Genomic DNA, 5,201 nt, shown 5'->3' on the forward strand with positions numbered 1-5,201 from the left:
TACTTACCCACCTATGGGTAATCCCAGCAGTACTAAAACCCATAATCCCAGCCTTGGATCACACATAATCCCAGGGGATCATGAGTTAACACAAACTCTAGAGTCCTCACCCCATGACTGCATGAGGCTTTGGGGGGACAACTAGACACAAACCATAACAAGCAGCAACAAAAACCCCTCACTTTTACACAGTGAAATACTGATTTTTTTCCTATTATAGCATCTGCATTTTCATTCTTGGTTAATATCATCTCTTTGTTGTTCCAGTCTTTCCTGTGGTCCAAGCACTTGGGAGGCTGAGACAGGATGATCAAGAGTTCGAGGCCAGCTACATAACAAGACCCTGCCCCAATAAATAAAAATTCCCAGTTATATCACACATACAAATGCCTAAATTTTCATAAAAAATTTGTGATTCTATCTATCTGTCAGTCTGTCTCTCTGTCTATCTATCGTACTGCAGATTGAACCCATGACCTTCACAATGAGCTACATCTCCAGCCCTCTAAAAAAAGATTTTTTTTTTTTTTGATGTAGTTCCTAGCTAAATCACTAAGTCACCCAGGCTAGGCTCAAGCTTGAGATCCTCCTGTCTCAGCCTCCCAGGGTGTGGGAATTATAGGTGTGGGTCACTGAGCCTGGCTCCCGTAGGACTTGCTAAATTGGCCAGCTGGTCTCAAACTTGTCACCCCCACCTCAGCCTCCTGAGAACCTGGGGTTTCAGGTATGCTACACCTGTGTCCATTCACCACACAAATCAGAAGCCAAAAATCACTGACTGACTTTGGGATTGAAGACCTGGCGGAAGCGGGTGTAGCCACAGTCAAGGCAGGCCGAGTCTGTGGGCACTGCGGCGCTGGTTGGGTCCCCGGCTGGCCTGGGCTGCGCGCGCGCCACCTACTGGAGGTCAAGGGAATGCAGCCGCGGGGAAACGTGCTCTGTACACTGCTAAACTGCTTGGAAGAACTCAAACTCGCAGCCCCTGCCTCAGCCATGCGGATTGCTGGGATTGCAGGTGTGCACCACCATGCCCTGCTAGAAAGGAAGTTTGGGGTTTTTTCTGTCCCCCCTCCACCGGAACGGGAAGCGCTTATTCTACTGAGCCATCTCCCCGGGGCAGGAAGAAAGTTGTTTGGTTTTTTTTTTAAATAATTATTTATTTATTGTGTGTGTGTGGGTGTGTGTGTGTGTGTGGCCAGCTCAGCCCACCAGGGGGCGGGGCTGGCTGGCATGTGGTGCTGGGGATTGAACCGCGGTCCCTGTGCTTTGCTTAGCTTAGCTTGTTCTAAGTAGGTGCTTTAGACCACTGAGCCATCTCACCAGCCCCGAAGAACGTTTTAATAGCAGTAATTTCCGTTAACCCCCATGACCAGTGGAATGGCAGCTTGACCACACTGAAAGGAACTGATTTCAAACTAGAGTTCAAGAGTGACCTTTTAGCAGGCCATGGCAGTAGTGCATGCCTATCATCCCAGAACTCTGGGAGGCTGAGGCAGGAGGATCACAAATTGGAGCCCTGGGGCCCGCGAAACAGCTCAGCGGCCTAAAGCGCCTGCTTAGGCAAGTGCAGGGGCTGTGGTTCAATCCCCAGCACCACATGCCGTGCCAGCCCCACCCCCAGTGCAGGTTGAGTCGGCCACACACACACACACACACACACACACAAATCCACAAATCTGAGCCCAGCCTAGGCAGTTTAGTGACTCAGCGAGGCTCTATCACAAAGTAAAAGTAAAAAATAAACAAGGCTGTGGATGTGGCTCAGTGCAGTGACTCTGGGCTTAACCCCCAGTACCATGAAAATAATAGTAAAAATAAAATAATAGAGATAATTTTAAAAAGGATAAAGAGGAAGGCCCTGAGCTCAATCTCCAACACAATTCACATCACAAAATCAATTAGTAAAGAAGAGAGCAGAGACACTTAAATAGATTAAGCAAGGATTTGCCACATGAGCAGTAACAATGCACTGAGGTTTGGGGAGATGTGTGACCTCCACCTCCACGTAGCAAGGCTGTGAGGGAAAGTGGCCGGTGGCAGGCAGAGGGGCTGCAAGGGGAGCAGTGGCGACAGCGCCCACCGTCACATCCCTGGCTGGCCGGCTGTGCTCCTGGGAGCCCCCACAATGAATGGGTCAGGGCTTCGGGTGAGCAGGGCCATCGGAGGCGCCACAGGAGGGACATGGGGCTCCAGGGTCCATCTCTGGATGGAGTTTCCATGGAGCAGGCAATTACGTGAGGACCAGAGCATGGGCAGCCAGGCAGGAAAATACGCAGCCGAGGGTCAGAGAGCCCAGCTGAGCACGAGCGTCCTCATGAGCTGGGCGACTCAGTGCTCCGAGGACGTCCCCGCTCCAGTCTTCGGTAAGCCACAGACATCCCTTTGTTCCAAGGGTGGTGCTATCCAATGGGATCAGGACTCTCCTGCTAGCACAGCTGTGGCTGCTACTGCCCTCAGGCAGAAGCCACTCAGTCCAGCGCTTGTGACAAATACGCCACTGACAAGATCCTTGCCCCAGGTGTTGGGTCAGGACTTCCAGAGTCTTCTCTTGTCTTCTGTGAAAGAGAAAGCAAGCTTCCTTCAGTGCGGAGCTCCTGAGCTGGAGGGCTTTACTTCCTGACTGCGTGGTCAGTTGCTTTTGTCCATTTTAGGGGCTCAGACGCAGGGCCTCATGTAAAGGTTTGCTGCTCACCCAAAGTTGGTGGAAACTGGCCATTCGCAGGTCGAAGCTATCTTTTGGTGGCAGGGGAACCTGAGCTCACACATAGCCGGACTGGCACAGAGCCGAGGCTTGTCCCCAGGAGTAAGAAGGAATCCTAAGAGTGGAACTCTCTGACGGGGCACGTAGCTGAGCACTGCCCTTTGAGACCTTCCATCCCTTTCTGGCAGTCTGGGCAGTTACAGGTGAATGGCGCCAAGCTGGGCCACGCATTAGGATGTCATCATGTTCTGTATTATGGGACAGTTTTCTCTGTGTGAGTCTCAAACACTCCAGCCTTTTTATCGTGCCCATGCACAACAGGTGGGAGCCAGTCCCGAGCCGTGCGGAAGCACCATCCAGACACACTGCTGTTTTTCTTTTGAGCTGGGTTTTCACATTCAGAGGAAAACAGAAATTGGAAATGAGTCTGCGCGGAAAGGAACAGAAAAGAAATTTGTTTGAGATCTAAGACTGAACCAGTTTGCCTCCCTGGGACGTGGGAGGACGTTGCACATGGCTCGGCCACGTTTGGGTGGCTCAGAACTCCAGCCTCCTGAAGGAGCAGAGGCCTGGTACCGATGTCTGAAGCCTTTCTTGCTGGGAGGAGGGGGCCTTGCCAGGCACTGACAAGTTGCAGAAGGCTGTGTTGAGAACACAGGAGAGGCTGGAGACCCCCACAGGCCCCTGCTTTGGTTGGGAACTTAGCTGAGATCTTTTAGTCGTATAACTGTGTACTGGCGTTGCTGCTCCTACCCTTCCTAAGGGGCCGGCACACCACTGAGCAGGACCTCCCCCCAGCACGGTGCATCCAGGAGGTCCGAGGCAGTTCTGAAGAGCAAAACCCATTTTGGTCTTCGGCAGAATTGGAGAACAGCTCCCAATTTCCACAGCAAATCCCTTCCCAACAGGGGAGCAGGGCATTGCAGATCAATTAGGAATTCATTAGGCTTAACACTCGATCCTCAGGTTGGCCTGTCAAAGCAAGATAGTGGAGCTCCAGGGGGCCCTTCCACTCCAAGGAAAGCGTAACTTCCCTCATGCTTTTGATAGCCAGTGCAGCTATTGGCTCTAGAGTGTTAGCTCATTCAGTACTAACTGCTCACTTTGTGGATAACTGGACAAGAACTGCTGACAGAAAATTGAGCAAAATATTAATATAAAGTTGAAAATCCAAGTGAGAATTCTAGCAACCTTTGTCCTCTTCATGGGAGATCACTATAGAATGTGAATTCATTTGCATATCTCAAGACTCACTTTCGGTTTAATGTTGGAATTGGTGTACTCATTCTTTTTTTTTTTTTTTCAGTTCAGGATATGTTACATGGGTCTTCTTGAAATGTAAGCCCATTGACCTAATCAATCTTTCATATTTAGGTGGTTTTCTTGTAAGGCCATTTCCAACAAAGCAGACTTTAGTAACCACCCTCTTCCATGCCTTTTTTCTCTTTCCAGTTCGAATAACATTTTTTTTTTTTTTTTTTTTGGTGGAACCAGGGATTGAACTCAGGCCCTTGCGCTTGCCAGGGAAGTGCTTATTCCACTGAGCCATCGCCCTGGCCCCCTTTTTTTTTTTTTTTTTTAACAGGCTTAATTCATTTTATTTTTGCATAAAAACCCTTTATGTTTTAGCTACTGCTGGAGCTTGAGTCCTCTGGACAGAGACTCTGGTGTGGGTTTTCACAAGCTGGTCAGTGAATTCCTGATAGGGAGACTTGGTGAACACAGTCTCTTTCCAGAGGTCAGGGGTCAGAGAGCTGGAGGTCTTGGAGATGGCATCAAAGGTGGCCTTAGCGAAGTTGCCCACAGTAGCAGTGCAGCCTGTAGCAGAGGTGTAGCAGTCATCAATACCAGCCATCAGCAGCAGTTTCTTGGACACAGGGCCTGAGACAATGCCAGTGTCTCTGGGGGCAGGGATCAGATACACCAATACAGAGCCACAGCGGCCTGTCACCTTGCAAGGAACAGTGTGGGGCTTGCCAATCTTGTTTCCCCAGTAGCCTCTCCTGACAGGGACAATGGAGAGCTTGGCCAGGATAATGGCCCCACGAATGGCAGTGGCTACTTCCTTGGAACACTTTACACCCAGACTGACATGACCGTTGTAGTCCCCAATGGCGACAAATGCCTTGAACCTGGTCCGCTGGCCAGCACGAGTTTGCTTCTGCACAGGCACGATCTTCAGAACTTCATCCTTGAGGGATGTGCCCGGGAAAAAGTCAATAATCTCGGACTCCTTGATGGATAAGGAAAAGAGGTAAATTTCCTCCAGGGACTTGATCTTCATGTCTTTGAGCAGACGGCCCAGCTTGGTGACCGGAATGCACTCTTTGTCCTCGGCCTTACCACCACAAGCCCCACGGCCTCGGCCCGGCCCTGGCCCCTGCCGCGCCGCGACCTCGGAGGCCACTGCCGAAGCCTCTGCAGAAGCTGCCGCGGCCTCCCATGCCCGGGCCCCCAGGCCTCCGGCCCTCCCGCTGCACCGGCGTCATCCGCCATTTGG

General features: G+C 51.1%; 1 pseudogene across 1 annotated transcript; it reads right to left on the reverse strand.

Moving 5' to 3' along the window:
- Positions 1–4,319: 4,319 nt before the first annotated feature.
- LOC101587700 lies at positions 4,320–5,201 on the reverse strand (annotated as a pseudogene). Its single transcript, XR_002821586.1, has one exon. The product of XR_002821586.1 is annotated as a 40S ribosomal protein S2 pseudogene (transcript).

The sequence above is a fragment of the Octodon degus genome, unplaced genomic scaffold (assembly GCF_000260255.1).
Source record: "Octodon degus isolate 3935 unplaced genomic scaffold, OctDeg1.0 scaffold00056, whole genome shotgun sequence".
Taxonomy (NCBI): domain Eukaryota; kingdom Metazoa; phylum Chordata; class Mammalia; order Rodentia; family Octodontidae; genus Octodon; species Octodon degus.